Here is a 10,337-nt window from a genome sequence, read left to right as displayed (position 1 = left end):
GAGAGAGAGAGAGAGAGAGAGAGAGAGAGAATGTGTGAGAGAGAGAGAGAGAGAGAGAGAGAGAGAGAAGAGGGGGAGAGAGGAAGGGTGTGAAAGAGATAAAGGGGGACAGAGCCACAGAGATTGATACGTGAGTCGGGATCGATATGCGAGGAAGGGGGAAAGTGATTTTGGCCGGGGGGTGATTTTCACGGTCGGCGAATCTGCAAGAGCGATGCGTTAAATACTTATGAGAACGCATCGTCAGAGATACGTAACGTTTCGTTCGACCATAAATTAATGAAGATCGACATCCGTTTATAAAAATTTAAAGAAAATATACAATAGGTCATTTTGATTTTTTAATTCCGGAAAGATATGTCAAATTGTTTGAAATAATATAAGAGAAAGTGAAATATCTGTTAGATATAACCGTATTCGTATAGAATATAATTTCATTTGTGTATATGACAGAGCAATGGGATCGTTGCAGATGAAGGCACATCATTGTTCACTGTCCGTATATTATAGGAAGATTATGTTAATTTTGGCAAGAAAATCTAGGTCTATCATTATGTTCGCGTCTGATTTTTCTTTGCTCTACTTCGTACGAACCCTTAGGGGTTTGATGCGGAAAACTGCACTGAATTTTCGCACGGGAAATCATGTCGACGAGAGCGTGCCTCTAGATTCAAGTAATTCGAGGTGCGCGCTTCGTCTGCGGGTATAGAAAAAAACATGTCCAAGCGAATCTCGATTAATCACGTTTTCCTATTTGCGAGGGCTTTGCAGAACGGATTGCCACGGCGTATGTATAGTATATAAACGTGGAACGAATCGCGGAAACCGATTAATTCTTCCTAGCGGATGAAGTACACGCAAAGTAGCATTTTCATCACGAGCCTGCAATTTCTGTACTATTCCCGTATCTTTCAGGATGGCTAGTTTGTATCGAATTTTTCAGATGCTTAGGAACAAAATAACAATGTAAAAATAAAAAGCTAATTATTTAAATTTTTCAATCTGTAATTATTTTAAATAGCAATAATTTAATATTTTTTCATTATTAAAATACAGAAAAATTCGAGAAAAATAATATTTTATATTATAAATATATATATGTATAGAATCGAACGATTTTAAATGCATTGAATGATGTAAAAATAAATCGAATTAAAGATAAGGAAAAAAGAAATACTGCGATAAAATCGTGTAAAGCCGAGTTCTTTAGTCTTCTCTACTTTAATATAATATTAATATAATAAAGTCTTCTACTTTAATATCTTCTTGGTGTTCATTAAAATTTATGTCATTAAGATTATGCGTAACATTAATCGAAAAAAACCTTTAAACGAGATTACATACTGCGAATGACCGCATTTAACTGATGATAAATATTACTATCTAATCGCGTTACGTTGACGAATGCGTTGTAATCAAGATTCTTCGAAATTTATTTCTTTGCAATATTTTCAGCATTTAAGAAAAATGTATGCAAAGATTAAAGTATACATGACTAAGAGCAGTTATGCAAATGACTGATTTATTTAGTTCAAGAGCAGCATAAGTAGAATTTTTAAATGCAACAATATTAAATTAATAGTGATATCGTAGTTTATTCACGTAAATCGAGATGCAATTTACATTTTATGATTTTCAAGCTTACTTTATTATACTATATTATTATAGGGAAATGTTACGTCACTCACAAGGTCAACAGCTTTAAGTATAAATTCCTTTGCGCTCTCCGATCATTCAAGAATGTTACTATTACCAATTTCTCTATGAAATTAACGCGATCGGCATCTGTAGGTAGATAATTATTACCTCAGAACGTGACAGGGTGTGATTAACGTAGAAATATCCGGATAAGACTACGACAGTGACCTTCTTGGTAGAAATATAGCATGATATGCCAGAGCAGACAAGGTTAACAGTATATGTGATGATAATTCTTACATACTTGGCGAAAAGAAGAGAAGCGCGAAAAACAAATGAAGAATAGTAGTAGGACTCGAAAGCGATAATAGGTAACTCTTCGCGCGAATACCAGATCATATGTATAATGAATATAATTTAACCAGGAATTCTATTTTAAATAAGAAAGAACGTAACATTTTTCTAGAGAATCACACCTCAATATCACAGTATACACAGTAGTGGAACTCTCCTGATTTTATGTTAGCCAAAATGGAGTGCGCATGCGTGAAATAAATAAGTTGCTCCATCTCTTTTCTTCCTTTTTTTATTGTTCTCTCTCTTTCTCTCTCTATTTAAATAAGCGTTTCAATGTTCCACTTAAACATTTGTTTTTCAAGCATACATGGTTTAGAGTAGAAATTTAGAGGGAAGTATTACGTGTATTGTCCATTTAGTGAAATGTTGTGTGAAAAATCTCGAGAGATTGGTCTAATTTTTGTGAAAAAGTGATAAAGTAAAAAAGTGAACTAAAAGTAACATAGAAAATCGAGCAAAAAGGATTTCTTTTTATTGTATTTTAAACTTATTTGTTGGACATATATGTATAAATTTCTTTTATATCTCTCAGCTTTCTCATAACATTTTCATAGATAATTACATAATATTTCTTTTATACAAATATACATTTTTAAGTTAATTTAATATCTTTCCTAATATTTTTCTACATTTTCTCTTTATGTTTCAATATATTTACAATTTATTTTTATTAATTTTCATTAAGTTCAGATTATTTCATTGTAATAGTAGGTTTATTCGCGTTACATGCTCTAATATGCTCCTATAACATCTCTGACTTACAAATTCGTTGGATTGCGATGCGAATAAATCTAGTGAGTTTTGCGAGGAATTTTGACAGAGTAGAAAAAGGATGAAAAGAGAAAGAAGTTTACATCTTTATTCTGTTTTTAAGTTCTGTTTTTATTAGAAAATGCACGAAGGAATATCTACAATCTAATAAATTTTTTTATTCGTGTATTTCAAAATTGGCGATACAATTAGAAATTATGCAATTCGATTTTTTCTCAAGCTTGTGACATAATGTAACGTATGTTAACCGTAATTCGATCGTATCCGTTCGTCGTCGTGCTGGTTTCCGGTCGTGGACACCGGACATTGGCATCCTGAATCCGGTCGATTCGGTTTCACTTGCGATAATCATTGCCAGGAAAAAGGAATCCTGCGGAAATTCATGAAAAATATCTCTTGCATCGATAGAAGAATCGGGATTACTAATCGCGATGAGTGATCCCTTGCACCGACAGAAAAATTTGGATTATTAATCCGCGATGAGTGAGCGAAAATCGCGAATATCGAGTTATTCTGATATTCATTATCATAGTGGAAAGGGAAGTAAAATGCCAGGACAGCTCTCTGAGATTAAATTTGCGCGTGTTAATCATCTCTTGGATCTGACAGTATGAATGTAGTATAAATAAGAAAGTAGTTAACAATTATATCAACAATTATCGTGATATATTCTGGATAGTTTGATGGAACTTTCCGTTGGTTAATTATTGTTTGTAATAAGTCTAGTGGATAGTCCTGTATTTTCGCCATAAACTCGTCGCGCTTCGTTGATACTCGTTTGTTCATCAGACTTTCAGCACCAAGTTTGACGGTAAATTAGACTTGCATCCTGTCTAGAAGAAGAACTCGCGCGAAATGCCGCGAAAGCAAGCGGCGATCTCGGGTATAAACGGTCTAACTTTTCCAACTCGCGTTCTGATTTGATAAAAACAATATAATTTGCGCAACGATTAGGTATATAGATTAGTTTCAAAAAAGAAATCCTACAAATAACGTCGATCAGCGTTTTGTTTTGCCGGAAACGGTGGATCGAACGAAATACCTCGAAACGTCTTTCCAAATAATTGTGAAACACTCATAATTAATCATCGCGCTATGGCAAATGAATAAATCATTATGATTGTGTTGCCGCACGGCGAACAGGAAACGCGGTCGAGAAACCGCGAATTTAATTTCCCGCTGCGCGGGAAGTAAATGAGTAAGATGCCCTTTGAGCTGCGCGGGCCGTTCTTGGCACTCGTCACGGTACTGACCGCTATAGAGCAGGCGTTTCATTTGAAGTCCATTAATGGCATTTATCTCTCTTAACCGCGGCGGACGTCGTCAGCGGGAAACGATATCGCCTTGAGTGTAGAACGAAGAGAAAGTACTGAAATCGACTTCCTCAACGTTCGCGCACCGATTCGGCCAATTAAAACACACGAAACAATAAACAAAAGCCATTGCTTTGTTATGTTGTTCACCGAAAGTTACATTAGCATGGAGGAGTTACAATAATTAATAAAGCTTTGAAATGTCCTCTAATTTCAACCTTAATAAAGTTTCAGTTTTTCTGTATGTAATTGAAAACGAGAGTTTCAGTTTTTGTTGGATTAATTCAAACGTAAGGCTTTTACTGCCAAAAAATATGGGGGTGGGGCTACAAAATCATTTAAATTGTTAAAAGTTTTATTGTGTTACGCAAACATGTGTTCAAAGGGTCCTTGTTGGTCATTAAAACATCTTTCATTTTTTTTTCCAGAAGTGAATCCTCATTCTAAATATAAAAATACTGTCGCTCAGTTTCGAACTATCCCATCTCTGTGGTTAGAAAAAATTTCTAAAAAATTCCTAAGCTATCTAAAAGCTCGTGTAAAAAATTCACGTCCGTTTTTTTTTTCAACGAATATACTCGATATACCAAAAAATTAAACCACCTCGCAACAGATTCATTTAGAAATAACCTACACGAATCGGTCTGGACCAAATGGCATTTGATTTCGAGACGAAATACGAGAACGTCGGCGGTTCGAACGCTATGGAGGCGCTCGACCGGCGGCGGTATTGATCCGCGGGGGTCACCTTTGCCCCACCTCGACACGGGACCAACCTCCAAATCCACCCCTGCCCTGCCCTTCAGACCCTCGCACCACGCGAGTTCTCATGACCGACGGGCACTACCACGAACTCCTTCTGTAAAATAGACACCATCGAAAATATCCTGGCGAAACTCCAAGTTATGTTCAAGATCTCTTCTACGCGTTGATAAGGAAACCCTTTGAAAATATCGTATTAAATTTTCATATATGTATGAGATGCGGATTCATATAAGAGCACAGAAACATATCGACTGCTAAGCACGACATTCTTTAATTTTTAATTCCTCAGTTTGGTACTATCGCTGCTGATAAATTACAAAAACATGCAATATTTGCGACATATCACATAAACTTGAGAAACAGTTCGGATTATTGAAGTCGTTGACGAGTTTCTAAATTTATAATGATAAAAGCTTTTTCTTTTTTATATAAAAAAGATAATATAGTATAATGTTCTTTTTTTTTTTTTTTTTTCAAATTATAAAGTCTGTGACAGCAATATTTTTTCAAAACGGTTTCATGTGAATGTCTGTAAATAAAGATATATCTCTTCTAATAACTGCACTATTGTAAGGTCCTGCAAACGTGCACGTCTGTATGACGAATAAATATTTGCTACCGGCGTGTGATGACGGAGATGCCGCGTTAATTGTTAATTTACAAATTCTCGCGCGCTCGTTCCGTCGCGGTTGCGTAAATATTTAGCGTGTACGTCAATGGGTATTTCGTTTCATGCAACGTTTAGTTTAACGTCGCGCATCGTGGAATTCATATTTTCACGCGTACAACAGTGATTCGTAATGGTCCGCGAGCACGTTTTACAGCGATTAATTTGTTAATTAATATTCATTTCAGAAAATTATTTATTGTCTATAAATATTAATGCATGATTTGGTCGCTATTGTAATAATTTTTCCACTTTTGTACCTCGAATTTATTTCATGAAAGTACAATTTTATACAATAAAATTGAATAAAAGTGGCACATGTAATTTTTATACAGGAATTTCTCCTGAAAAAAAAGTAAGAGTATTAAATGTCTTGTAGCGTGTGTATAGTAACTAGTATTCTCGAGGAGTTAACTACAAACTACTGTGAAGACATTTAGCGACTATTATCATTAAACTGTCCCGAATACGCTCCGGCGGATAGCGACCTGCTATTTATTAATAAACATATCCGGAAACGCGTCGACACTCAGGGAGCATGAATTTAGAGTAATCGTAATCGCACGCTCGTGCATACGTTGTAGGTGTAATTACCATTGCGTGGCTCGGTTTAATCTTTACGTGATTACGGCGTTGCGCTCGAAGGGACGGAGTATATATTTCGACGATTATCGACAATCCGTGACGTCGTGTCGGCAATCAAAATTTTTCAACTGCGGCCGAGTTCCTCCAGGCGATTTTTTTTTTTCCGCTGAATAGGACGATCTTCATGCACGGAAAGCGCACCGGGAAACGGCGAGATGGATCGACCAAACATCATCGAGGATGACCGTAAATCGCGCGGCCGGTTGGTTCATCACGCACGGCACCGCCAGCCATCGACAAACCAGTTGCCAACCGGTACTAATAAACTCTAACGATGTAGATGTCAATTGCGTTCAATGATACTGGAACGATGCGTAATGCATCGCCGTTGCTCGCAAGCGACAGCGCCAAACCAAGCCACCGAGTTTGCGGAGAGTCAACCCGCGAACTATTCTCTACCGTTGGAATAAAATGGCAAAACGAAGAGCTTATTTCGTCGTTTAGCAGAAGAATATATTGTCAACTTAATATATCTCTTTTTATAATACTGTTGCGAATAATTATATCGACATTTTTATGTCGTTAACTCAATTGTAATAGTATTTTTAGTTGCGCTCCAATGATTATGTTCATTATACTATGTCAAATCATATGGTGTCTCTGTGTTTAATTAACTTGATATACGTTAAATGTAATTCTTCAAATATATATATATATAATAAATTAAATTAAATTAAAGTAATTAAAAAAACTCTAAAATATCATATAAAATAAATATATATATTTTCTTTTTCTTTTTTCCTTAAAAATAAAGAAGTCTTTCAAAGGCTAATTATTCAGATTTGTTATGCGAAATATATTCGTTTTCTCGCCGTCGCATCATACAAGAATTCGAATTTACATAACAAAAGCATTAGATATTCCTAGTTCCGTTCGATTGAAGGTTCGTAACGCAACCGACAGCTAATAACGGCCATTTACACTTAGCAAGCGTCGACTTAGTGTGGCACAGCTGACGACTTAGCCAGCCGCCAACACCTGTTCGCCAGCTGCGACGATAAAGGTTCGATAGAGGCGTTTGCGTTGGCTTATAGTTTCTCGACAAAATGGAGTCTTTTGTCGTGCATATACGGGTCTTTACTCTGACGCTTTCGCGCCGCGCCTCTTACAAGTCTCGTCTGGCGGAGAGCCGCGGACCCCGGCGGTCCACTATGAGAAACAATGCTGCCCGGCTGCGAAGTCGTATATATTATAATCGAGCCGGTTGCTGCTTTTCATTTCGGCCAGTGTGAAACGGGTCACTGAGACGAACAATAATTTCCCGCTACGTCTAACGAAACGTAGAACGCACCTCCTGATCATGCGGGACTATTCGTTTCGACGCTATTGAAAGGTAGAAGAAAGCACACAGAGGTACTGAAGACGACTGTTCATGCCGCGAAATATCGCTGGTGTTACGCGCATATTGTGTTAGGTAATGTTTCAACGAGGTCAGTGAAATCAAACCTACATCCAACAAAGAAATAACACAATTTGGAAATCGTTTCGCGTAGCTCGACTCGCGACATTACACTTTTATAAATTATTGTTATTTTAAGGGCTGAATTATTTAATTCAAAGATTACTCGTAAAAAAATATATGATATTAAAATTAAAACACTAGAAAAAAATTCTTTTTTCTTTTGCTGCGGAGAAAAAGTATAAAAAAGATAAAGAGAATTAGAAATGGAACTGAGAATCGTCAGTACAACAGTGGATTTATTTTATGAATAAATTTTATAATATTTATCCAAGGTACTCTTGGAAGCACGTATCATAGGTACAATATATTTAAAGAATCATAATATTATACGCGATGCATATATTTGATCGCTTCAGGATTCGTGACCATGTTATTATTTTATAAGTCTGCCAAAATCGATCCGGCGCGACGCGACCGTGATCAGATCATCGTGAACGATTTTTTTGTCCCGGCGACGAGTGAGTCCTACGATTTGCTCGATTATTAGATGGGGCCACGCCCCGTCCCTGAATTCCAACATGATGGGCAGTTCTTGGTTTGATCGAAGTCAAATATCGGGGCGGCCGTTGGTGGCTCCTTTCGGCTTGCACGATTCTCTCAGCACGATGAGATCATCAAATTCGCCTGGCAACGCGTTTCAAGTCAAGTTGTTCTCGCATCGCCTTTAATATTGCACGAAGATCACTGGTTGCTTCTTTTATTAGATGAAAAAATTTATAAGCTATATTTATGAAAACTACAAAATTACAAATTACGATGTTATACGATGTTATAATAAGAGCAAATATCCAGCGTCTTTTTATTTTCACACTTGTCTTTGCTAATTTTTCGTAATATTATTTACTATACTATATTATTACGCTTCAATATTATCATAATTATCCTTTGTAAGTTATATCAAAGATTAAAGCTTGTGAACAACATCATTGTTGATACTCTTGAGTTATAATTCTCTGATATATTTATCTTCATGTATAATGTCTCGAATCTTTACTTTGATGAAGTTATTATTAAAGATTAAATACTATTATTTTGTTGCTACGGCAGTGGCTGCGTTGCAACTTTGGTATAGTATTGTTTAATGTTGATATTAATGTTGTAGTTTAATATTGATGTTTTATTATGGTCATTAGCTTTTGATCAGACTTGTTTTCGTTTTGAATGTATTTAATAAGAATGTATTTAATTCTATGTTGCAATTAAACTACAAGCAATTTAATTTCCACTTCTCTCACATTCTTACTATTTTATAAGCAAGTATTTATATGTATGATTCATATAATTTGTCATGTTCCATTATTCATGTGTTGTCTGTCCCTTCTCTTCAATGAAATTTTTCAATGAGCAACGGGTACATGGCGCGCTCGGTTTTATCACCATTTCCGCAGTTCCTCGAACTTGATTATATCAGAGCATTGGTCTCTGTCTTGAAGATATAAAGATGGGTTATGCGGGTCAGACGGAGTCTCATTTACACGCTCATTCTCATTGAAAGTCGTTACTTACAGACAGAAATGACAAACGGCACAATCGTTATTGCGTGTTTATTTTATCATGTCCGTATCATTAGTAAAATGTCTCTTTACGTCGTGTGTGTATGCGAGTCTTCTGTCATGTGTTAAACATGAGAAAAAACTTTTTCGGGGAATAAAAATTGAAAAATCAACGAGAGAAGCTCGTATAAATTTTCAGAGATGATTTATTATACTCACACAAGTGTGTAACCACGAAAGATATGATGGAGACTGCCATTTTAGATATGTAATGAAAATTTCTATAGCTAATCCCCGCTTATTGCATATTTGTTGCATGATCTGCATAAATATAGCCAGCGGGATGAAATCTAAAGTTTGTTGAGTCTGGTATAACAGCTCGGTCAGAGATTTAATAATCTCGCTAAAATTACACGTGGACGTGCTGATATATGTAAACAAGGACGCGCGAGTCTCAGTCAAAACTTCGGGGTGAGGTAACTCACTGTGATTTAGAGATAATATCTAGTCGCACTCTCGTTGTAAAGTAGCATACAAGGTGCATATACCGTTGCATGCGCGTTGGTGCTGACGGGCTCGTGTTGCAGATAAACGACAGGCGTTGTATGAAGATAAACGACACTCGCTAGAAGAAGATATTTCACGACGTCTGCATGCACGCGCCAAGTAACACACCGCGTCTCAGGACGGTTAGAAGTGTTACGGCTTCATTCCGCATGAGATGCATTTCTTATAGTGGCCGGCCCCTTCTTGTAAAGTCATTTACGCACAAAAGCGCTCAATTAATTCTCAGAAACAAAAGCGCCAATCATTCTGGACAAAACTCACGCGTAAAAGGGGCTTCTTTGTGCGCCAATTTCACAATTAAATTACGCACGTATCAAGTTTTATGTCATCCATTTGTTTTTTATCTCTTGTCTCATACACGCAAAATGGTTATTAATTAAAACATTTCAACAATTTAATGATGTAATGTAGCAATAATAATATTCCATTAAATCATCGTAGTGTCAATTCCTAAATGGTACAAAGAATATCTCGTCGCAGAAACAAATTTTAATATAATTCATCCGTTACATTTTCTTCATTTTTATAATATTTGTTTATCAGTTTTGTCTTTCTAAATGTAAATTAAATAACAAAATAAAGGACTCTTTCTAAACATAATAAACAAAAATAAGTATCGGGCGAAGTAAGAGTCAGACACATTTCTTCCAAAAACACAA

General features: G+C 36.1%; 1 protein-coding gene across 1 annotated transcript in view; it reads right to left on the bottom strand.

The window, feature by feature from the left end:
- The window catches only part of LOC108756304 (protein gustavus), a 69,743-nt gene that overhangs the window by 14,896 nt on the left and 44,510 nt on the right, over positions 1–10,337 (bottom strand). The window lies entirely within an intron of this gene.

Source organism: Trachymyrmex septentrionalis, unplaced genomic scaffold (assembly GCF_001594115.1).
Source record: "Trachymyrmex septentrionalis isolate Tsep2-gDNA-1 unplaced genomic scaffold, Tsep1.0 scaffold97, whole genome shotgun sequence".
NCBI lineage: Eukaryota > Metazoa > Arthropoda > Insecta > Hymenoptera > Formicidae > Trachymyrmex > Trachymyrmex septentrionalis.
Note: the sequence above shows the minus strand (reverse complement) of the source record. Positions and strands in the feature narration are given on the sequence as shown.